Below are 10,217 nucleotides of genomic sequence, written 5' to 3' on the forward strand. Positions count from 1 at the left end.
CAAGTTTTCTCATTTTTGCTCTTTCCCATCACACTCTGAGGGTGTGTGGGGAAACAGTTGTATGGGTGTATGGCTGCTGGTTAGGGTCAACCCACCACACCACTTTGCTTCCAATACAACTCAAGACATCAAGAAGCTGGACAAGTCCTACCAGCCTGATCAAAAGAGACTTGACCACAGTTAATCCTTCATTATGTGTCATCCTATACTTCCTAGAGTGTGCATGTCCCATCTTTCAACATGCTGCTACCTATTTGCTTTTTTTTTTTTTTTTTTTTTTTTTTTGAAAAACAGTAATTTCCCTCAAGGCTGTGATGTGACAGGTATCAATCAGTGAAGTAGAGTACATGAGAGGGTTAAGTCCAGCCCAGACAGGAGCTGAAAATGGGGAGTTTACTTAAGGAAAGAAATAAGTTCAGCAGGCTTCGAAGAACTTGTTCAAAATAAGCTTCATATAAGTATTCAAACAGAGAAGAAACTCCTGCTAGATTATTCCAAAATTTAAATTTTTTCAAAAGGTTTTCTGATTGCTGTAGATCATATCTTTACATTGGCAGCTCATTCAAAGCCATCATCTTATTCCCACTTAAGAAAAGTAGTTGCTTTCAGGTAGTTAAGCCATTCACACCAGACTCCTGAGCTTAACAAGGTAAATAAATATGTTCCCACGGTGCAGATTTTCAAAAGGTACATCCATGCATCAGTAACTTTTAGTTCACGGAAGCATGGTTTTCGTCATAACCAGAACAGCCTAACAGTCCGTCTGGGATTCTGCTAGACAAACGAAGAAGTGCTGGTTTGCCACAGGAGATGTACAGTGCTTTGAAACTTGGATCCACTCAGATTGTCTGAAGGTTGCAAGACAAGGGTCAGCCCCAAAACAACTGCTAAAATGTGGAAGTTCCTGTCTGAAAGTTTTTTCCCAAATATATACAAAAATTGCAACACTGGACAGAAAGCAGCTCTGCCCTCCAGTACTGAAATGCAGCAGTTTTCACAACAGACTTGGCTTTGGCTCTCCTGCTCCAGTGGGGTTTAAGATGCTCTTTCCAACCCAATTGAAGCTAATGCTTGGAGCAGGACAGCTGGGCAATCAGGGAGCTGAATGCCTGGGCTGTCAGCACAGGGGGTAGTAATGGATCTTCTGTCTGATTTGAAGCAGTCTTGAACTTGATAATTGACCTCCCTAAGATCTACCCAGGATGCCAGTGACAAGGGATGCCTGGGTGGATCTCCCTCTGCTCTTACTCACAGAAGCTTTTTAGCTTTTTGATGGAGCTAAGCAAAAGAAAGCAGAAGAATGACTCTCAAGTTAACTAGGATTTCATGAAGAAAGGCCTTTTAGAAAGGGCAGGAGAGAAGAAGAGTGGTTAAGATGTTCTGTCAAGATGTGTGCAAGTTTAACCCCATGTTTTACTTTTGTCTTCCATAAAGGCAACTGTTTCAACAGCTGATCTAGTATAACTGCATATAACCAAGTATAACCAAGGTCACTCACACATGACACTGGAAAATCTGGGATATTTTATCTACTGTAATTTCTTCTTTGGGACAAGGGTACAGGAAGCACATGAAGAAACAGCAGTGGATAGCCTCACTGACTCTTCTACCAAACTGGGGAGATTTTGCAGAACAGTACACTGATGGGAACTTCGTAATGCTTTCTTATTTCACTGCTTCTAGTTTAAGGTTTAAAATGTGTTTGTTTTCTCCTGTTATTCGTGATTGGTGCTCATTTTTATAAGCACCAATCTTTCCCACAGGCCTCAACATTGCCTTCACTGGTTTATGCCTTTGAATGGCTATCAAAATTGATTCATTATTTTCCTCACATTTTTTAACTTGAGATGGTCATAAAGTAGTCTGCTTAATGACATGTTTAAGACCTTTCCTGATATAATTTATTATAATAAATTTCCGGATATAATTAGATGTTATGTCCTATATTATATAAAATATTCAATCCTGACTCCAAAACATTAAGTTTATGTCACCATCTTAATTCAGCTTGCTATTCTTCAAGAGGGAAAAGGAACATTTATTTTGGTTTGTTTCATGTTCACCCTTGAAATTTGTCACAGTTTTATAGGCCACAGTTCTTTATGAGCCTCTGTTCAGATGTTACTAGCCTTCAAAATATGAGTCCTCTCACTGAAGACGTACACAATTATAATTATTTAAGTTAGCAGGATCATTCATATTGTTTTCCAGTAATGAATGGCACCACTTTTTCTGTTAAAGTCTTGCCAGCTTTTGGTTCTTTGACAGAATGCTAAATATGCCCAGGTCAGCTCTGGTCTCACAACAGCAGATATGAAATATTTTTTTTCAGCTGATTAAGAGAGCGAAGACTGCTTTAGTTCAGCTCTGAAATATCAGATATTGCCCAATGAACTCAGGGAGAGAACACTGCTGTATTTGGCTTCAAAGTTAGGTTAGTTTCAATTCTATTCCTCCAAGAACTGAGAAGAGCTTTGCACAAGAGTACAAAGAATAGTAGATCTGTTTGATACTTGGCCACTTTTGTTATATGAATTGAGCAGGCTGCCTAAATTGTTCTGCTTGTATCTGTGTTACAAAAGCTAAACTAATACAGTCTCAAGGTCCAAATATGCACCCTCATATTGGACCTAAAAATTTCGGTCCAGTCCATCTGGAGTGATGTTGATATAATGAAGTACACATAAGCCCTATGTAAGCCAGTTCATTTAAGTAGAAGATTCCAAGTCAAGAACCTGCAACAACAAGCCTGAGGTATGATTTAGATATAAATATGTGTGGACACATAGACATCCATGTTACAGTCGTGAGAGTTAGGACTCCATGGCCAGTGAAAGTTACTGGTACATTACAAAGAGTTTCAAAGCATTTTATGAAGATTCTAAGATCATATGTTTCAGAAGGAAAATAGGTTAAATGTTTATAAATATCTTTGTCAGACTTCTTTAAGTAAGTGAAGGAGAATGATTCAACTATTTTGAAAATATTAACGACTGCATTTCATTGTATAAAGCAACTGTAGAAGACACCACTATGCGTACAGGTCATTTGGAGTGAGACTTAGGCTTGCATCCTCATAACAAATAAGTTGTCTTTTATTTACCCAACATAATAAGGACATGGAGCTGTTGGAGTGAGTCCTGAGGAGGGCCACAAAGATGATCAAGGGGCTGAACCACCTCTCCTATGAAGACAGGATGAGGGAGTTGGGGTTGTTCAGTTTGGAGAAGAGAAGGCACCAGGGAGACCTTACAGCAGCCTTCCAGTACCTAAAGGGCATTTGCAAGAAAGCTGGAGAGGGACTTTTTACAAGGACATGTAGGAATAGGACAAGGGATAATGGCTTTAAACTGAAAGAGGGTAAGTTTAAATTAGATATAAGGAAGAAGTTCTTCACTAGGAGGATGGTGAGGCACTGAAACAGGCTGCCCAGAGAAGCTGTGGATGCCCCATCCCTGCAGATGTTCAAGGCCAGGTTAGATGGGGCTTTGAGCAACCTGGTCTAGTGGGAGGTGTCCCTGCCAATGGCAGGGGATTGAAATTAGATGATCTTTCAGGTTGCTTTCAACCCAAACCATTCTATGAATCTATAATTCATATATGTAGGGCATATAGGATAAAGCAATGATGAAGCTGATACCCTAGAGCAAGTAGGTGTTATATACGTGCTGCTTAAACACAAGGCTAAATCCTGAGCCCCAGTTTGCTCATATTCCAGCCTGCACACACAAGCCCTTTGCTAATAATATATGCACAAGAGTACATCTTCATTCAGTTTGAAGTGATTCAAGCGCTGGCAACAGCAATGCAGAGAATATGAACAAGCCACTTTTTGTGATTCTGCTTTATTCTTTAAAGCAGACTATCAGATGTACTTACTTGCCTTGTGTTCTGCCTGATAGAGGTTTCACAGTTCCTAGATGTATTTTGATCTTGACAAACAGTAAGTGGGTCTCTTCTAAGAAATAGAATAAAATGTTTCCGCTTATTTAACAAGTGACATTTATTGATTGTTCTGCTGCTGTCAAATATAGTTCAGAAAAATAAAAAATAAAAAAATAAAAAGTACGAAGTCATCACCGTTACCACAAGAAACTCTTGTATCTCATGAAATTCTTGCTGGAAAAAAAATAAAAAAAAATAAAAAAAAATCAGGTTGACAGATCTGCTGGAGTACTTTTTGATTTTCTTTTCCTCTTTCATACCACATCTAAAAAAGGCAATGGTGACATGACTACAGTAGCTCCCTTCATTTTCCCCAAGCACATGGGCATCCTTTCTTAGGCTTTGCTGAGAGATGCAGGAGAGCAGTAAGCCACAGGCTGGCAGAATTTAAGATGTCATGTTTCTGCAAAATCCTGTCCACCCTGGGACAGCAGGACCACCTCCTGATGCCACAGCAGTGGCATCATGGTGGTGTCATTGCTAACGCTCAGTCAGGGGCCAGAGGAGGGGACATTTGTGCCAGAGGCTTCAAGCTCAGTACAGCCCCAGGGGTGTTCTCTACAGGTCTGCACTTATTTCATGGAATGATTTTAATGTGTTACATGCCTGATAATTACACTGTCTAAGAAATCAACCTAAATTGTGCCCCAGTGTAAAAAAAACAAACAAACACAAACAAACAAACAAAAACATTAAGAGTTTCCATCATTCACACTGTCCTTGTTGTTGACTTAGTTAAAAAGCAAACAGGCTATCTTTAGGATGCTTCTTCCCCTACAGATTTCATTTCAGACAGAAATAAACCCATCATGCAGAGGATAATAAGAAAAAAACAACTATATTGTTTATACTCAAGGACACTTTGGGTGAATACAAGGACATAGTCAAGACAAATATTTAAACACAGTAGGTCACAAGTTGAACATTAATCAGTTTTTAATGCTTTTATGAAACACTTAGACACATCTAGGAACATGCTAAGAAATAAGAAGAGGTGTGCTGCATTTTAAGACACATGGAAAAAATCTCCATTGTAGCAAGTGGTTATTTGGACTGACAAATTATACACTGCTTCAGGCTCTTTGTTTCATGGACTTCACAGTTAAGAAGAGTCCATGGCTAGATTGCTAAAGCTGGATAAAACAGTATATCATTTTTTTTGGTGTTTTCTTAGGTTATAAGGCCTCCAGAAGTGGCCTCTCCACAGCAGTATGCCCCTTCAATAGCTCAAGGGCTGGTCTGTGCTCCAAGTCCAAGGCTGTCTTTAGATAACTCTCCATAGCACAGAAGAACAGAAGAATCACTCAGTCACCTTGCTGAGCTCTCAGCAGAGCCTCAGGGAGACAGGAACTGGCAGGAGGAAGAGAAACAGGGGGATACCCAGCAACAAGAAATGCAGAACTACTCCTAGCCGGCTTTCTGCCAAATGAAACCTACTATCACATTGCAGCCTGAGGGAGAGATATCAGTGCTCAAGTACATAAAAGGAATATGTTCTTCCCTGTGCTCAGTGTAGAAAACTTAGATTAATGGGCTTTAAACGCAGCAAGGCAGTTTTCAATAGCTAAAAGCTTTCTTGAGTGAGAAATTGGTGCAGGATAGGAATGGGCTTCTCATCAGAGTCTGTACAGTCCCTGCTACTAGAGGCAAGGAAGAAACCAGACAAGGAAAATACCCTTGGACTATGGCATTAGCCTGTGCTTGGGCAGAAGGGTAAGGCAGTTTCTGCTGGCCTTATTTGACATCGTTTTCTATCCCAGACTTTCAGTACTGAAGCTCTGGCCATGGTAGTTATCATAAATATTTTGTTAATTGGTGTATTGCCTTCTCTGCCTTCATGCACAAATACATTGAGTTTTCACAAGTGAGAAGACACTTCAGTAGATAAATGACTCTTAAAAGTAATTATATAATCAGGGGCAGGGAGAATGAAGAGTATTTAGGGCTACTTAGACCTACAATTCCCATATAGCTGAAGCACTGAAACATTTGCTAAGTAACGAGCTGTAAGTGGGCCCCGAGATGATACATTTTCCAAGAGAAAAGCTGTTCATAACGACACTTCTTTTGAACTCCCTATTTCCTGTATTTGTCTCATTCATGTCTATAGTGCCATTGATATGGATATAATTTTAAGAATGAAGTTGAAAATAATTGGAAGTTGGCATCATTTCACTGAGGACCATGAAGCTTTATGGACAGAAATCAACCTGGCAAGGGCATCTTCTAACAGACAAGCAGCCTGTCTTGTACTGTTCTCTCTTCTTGCATCATCGTCTCTCCTCACATCCTGCCACATGGCAGGTGGGCATAATTAATGTATGCACAATGCTTTAAAACCTGAACTGAAAGAAACTCTGAAGAACAACAGTTACTTGGAACAACTTCAGAAACTGCCATTGTATATTCACTAATTTTACTTCCAGTCTGAATTTTCCATAGGTAATATGCAATGCTCACAGCCCAACACATGAGGATCGTTTGCATTAGCCAAAAACTGTATTTTCTGAAATCTTATTCAAAGGCAGGAAAAATTAGGAAAGACTTTGCAAGAGTTTTCAACCTGACCCATCCCAGTTCGCTGGGGCTCTTTAAAGAGCCCCTTCCCCCATCATCCTGAGAAGAATTTGGTCCCACTCAACTATCCTTCTTTGCACAAGTGGCATTTGAAATGCACCAGTTATACATAAAAATGTTTGCACGTTGTATTTCAGGAATGCTACCTTTGATTAATTGGCCTATTTATTTTCATGATCACAGACTCTTGATTCTTATCAAATGCAACTTCAGATCCAGACAACACAAACTATTTCCATTCTTAACCAACAACCCTTTAGCACAGTACAGCATAGGAGAGCTGATACAGTTACAGCTGCAGCTAATGGAGAAAGCATACTTTCTCCCAATGAGATGGGGCTTCCAGCAGTGTTTTGTATGAAGATGGGGAAATATATATGTATATATATATATTTGTATAAATGCTCCTTCCACCGCCGCTCTTTCCACTTCCCACCACTACTTATCCCAAGCTGCTGCCTTTCTGGACATGCTGCAAAAGTACCTTAGGGAAGAGGATGCCCTCTTGAGTGATGGAGCAGCACAGATGCCTGGCTGAATCACACTTTAAACACTGCAGGGTATTAGCTCATCTCGAGCACAGAGTGTCAGCACGCCTGCATTTAAGTAGACACTATTCTCAGAAGTGCCCAATCCATTTAGAGGCATATATCTTGTCGAAATAAGACAGTTACTTTTGAAAGCACCATTCTCTGCCCTCAGCTGCTGTCCTCAGCATTCAGGTTGCTGTGTGTTGCCTGAGAAAACCCCCTAGAGAGTAGTTTTCAGTGACACAGACCAAAGTCTGTAACTTTGCACCACTCAATAACCTTTTATAGCTTTGTTATATCACCATTAATCTCCTTTGCTCTTTTTTTAAAGCCACCTAACCATCTTTTAGGATGATGGAAGATTTTTCCCCATTAAGTGCACATTACTGATAGAAATTCCCTGTCTGTTGTGCAGAAATTGCAATCACTCTGCAATGTAACCATGCTCTACAGCTGTATGTTTAGGAGAACACCTGTGGGTTTTTAGAGCATCTTTCTCATGGCTGCTCCACACCTCCTCTTTCAGTGTAGGTCTGCCTCACTAACTAGTCCTGCATCAGGCTGATTCTCAGACACATCTTTTGCTGTCATTTCATTTTCCTCAGACAGAGCTGTCCTTTGTAAATGATTCCTTAGAAAACATGTTATCTTCCCCGTGACATTCAGCTACACTGCCAAAAGTGGAAATCTGAAAAAAATGCCATGACAAGCATGAATACCTTTCTGATACATAGCTATCCGTTGTGAAGTTGAACCCCTAGTCCTGTCTCTGTCTCAGCAGCAGGAACAAAGCTGAACAACCACTTCCATGGGCTCGCAGTCCAAGTCTTATCCTTTCCATTTGCCTGGCACTCAGTTAACTTTTCTTTCATTGCAGTGTCAAAGAGCAAGTCAGACTGAGTGCTCCAATAATACCTCATCCCAGCATCTCATCCTCACAGGTCGGTGAAACAGCGATTTTATAGGAAAAATAAATATATATATATTTAACATATATTCAAGGCAGTGGAACCCAGGAGCCCTGGGCTGACATGGAACAGGCACCTTCTAGCCAGATAACGGGGGCAAGAGCCACCCACTCATGTCAGGGCTGCTGCAGGACAGCTTCCCATACTGAGCAGAGGAAGGGACAAACCTTGCCAGAACCTTTGCAGAATTATCCCCCAAATTTATTCCATTTGAAGCAGGCAAGTTTAGGAGCCTCCTGCCTGTGATATCTTCCTCTGACCAGGACACCCTCTAAGCGGAGATTACTGAAGTCTCAAAAGCAGCATTTTGCCTTCTTTATAGGGATGAAGTATGGTGGGAGGAAAAGTTTGATGAATAGCTTTCTCCACAGTTCCCTACAAAACAGCTCCTTCACAAGTCATTATCACAGAGACAGGGTGTGAATTAAGAGCAGGGTTTTACTCAGGGCACCAAACTTCTGCTGCCTCTCGTTGGCTGCATGGGATGAAAGGCAGATGATCAGATACCCTAAGTGAGTTTTCAGAAGTGAATGCCCTCCAAAAACTGTAAGAAGTTCCTGTCTGGGCATAAAAATATCTCCACAGCTCTAAGAAACAGTGATATCTGGATTTTATCTCAGCCATTTATCTCATAAATGGTTTAAACGCTGCAATAACAACAGTCATTAAACCTCTAAAGTGCTCATAAACCAGCTCTCAGCTGGGAACCAAGACACCTTTCCAGTTCTTCTTGGATTTACATGCAATAGTACCGTTATAAACACCCTCACTGGTAAATCATCCAGGAAGAAGGTTTGTGCAACTTGTTTGCTTTCACACCACTTTACCTAAGTTTCATTTTAAAATATATATATCTCAAAACATTGAGTTAAAGGCTTTTTATCCACAGTTTCTCTGTTCTTCATTATTTTACTATGCAGAACTAACACATAACCATGTATTCCTGAGTAGCTGATTCCTTGAAGTTTCCTCAAGAAACATTCTTCCAGGTGGTAGTGGAACGTTCTCCATACTGGGTAAGCTAGCAACTCATGACAATAGAGTTTCTTCTCACAGGATCCCAGAGCACTGAAGTGGGCACGGACCTCTCAGGGCCCCTGGCCCAGCCCCAGCTCCAGCAGGGCCACCCAGAGCAGGGTGCCCAGCACCACGTCCAGGCGGCTTCTGAAGGTCTCCAGGGAGGAGACCCCACCGCCTCTCTGGGCAGCCTGGACCAGGGCCCCAGCACCTTCATGCTAAGAATGTGCTCTGTGATGTTCAGGCAGAACCTTTTCGGTTCCAGTTTGTGCCCACTGCCTCTTGTCCTGGCACTGGGCACCACTGGGCAGAGCCTGGCCCTGTCCTCTCAGCACCTCCCTTCAGGCACTGCCAGGCCCTGATGGGATCCCCCTGGGCCTCCTCTTCTCCAGGCGGAGCAGTCTCAAAAATTTCTCTTAGACTGAGCAGCAGATTTTGTTATATTAATATTAACTCATCTAGAAATAAATAAATAAATAAATAAATAAATAAATAAATAAATAAATAAAGCTGGATCCCTTCAGCTTTTTTATTCCACTAGTTATTTTGAATCTCCATCTGCTTAAAATTTCAAAGATGATACTTATCTACAGGGACACACATCAAGCTAGGACAACGGTCTGCATAAAGCAGGAAACAGCTAGTGATTTGGCAATGGTAACATCAGGGGGGAAAGGCAGTATATTTACAGTTATAAAGAAGAGTATTTAGTAAGCATATTTTCAGTCATACAAAGATACACTTGTGCTCTTAGCCTTCCTTGTGTCCGTACTGTGAGCCATTGACTCAGGAACAGCAAGAAGCTACAAGATTTTTCTTCTTGCAGCAAGCAAAGGGGTGCAATATTGCCGCTGACATCTCCCAGTACTCCCCCATTCCCCAGCATCTATTACCTGGATAGACTTCCTACATGGCAATGAGGTGGTGGGGTCTGGGAGGGTCCTGGAGTCCTCACAGCGCTACCTGGTCAGATTCCATCAGCTCAGCATGCACCAGTCCCTCCTTTTGGGACTCACAAACCGAGTGTTTCAATCCAACATTCCCAAGTAGTCAACACCACGGGGCTTAGGCTGTGGGGCATTGTGTATGCTGCGGATGACCCACCATACCTTCCATCTGCTTTCATTCAAACACTAAAGCTGGAGCAGATGGAGGTAACATTGGTTTTTCAGTGAGGAGC

This window comes from Oxyura jamaicensis, chromosome 3, assembly GCF_011077185.1.
Source record: "Oxyura jamaicensis isolate SHBP4307 breed ruddy duck chromosome 3, BPBGC_Ojam_1.0, whole genome shotgun sequence".
Classification (NCBI taxonomy): Eukaryota; Metazoa; Chordata; class Aves; order Anseriformes; family Anatidae; genus Oxyura; species Oxyura jamaicensis.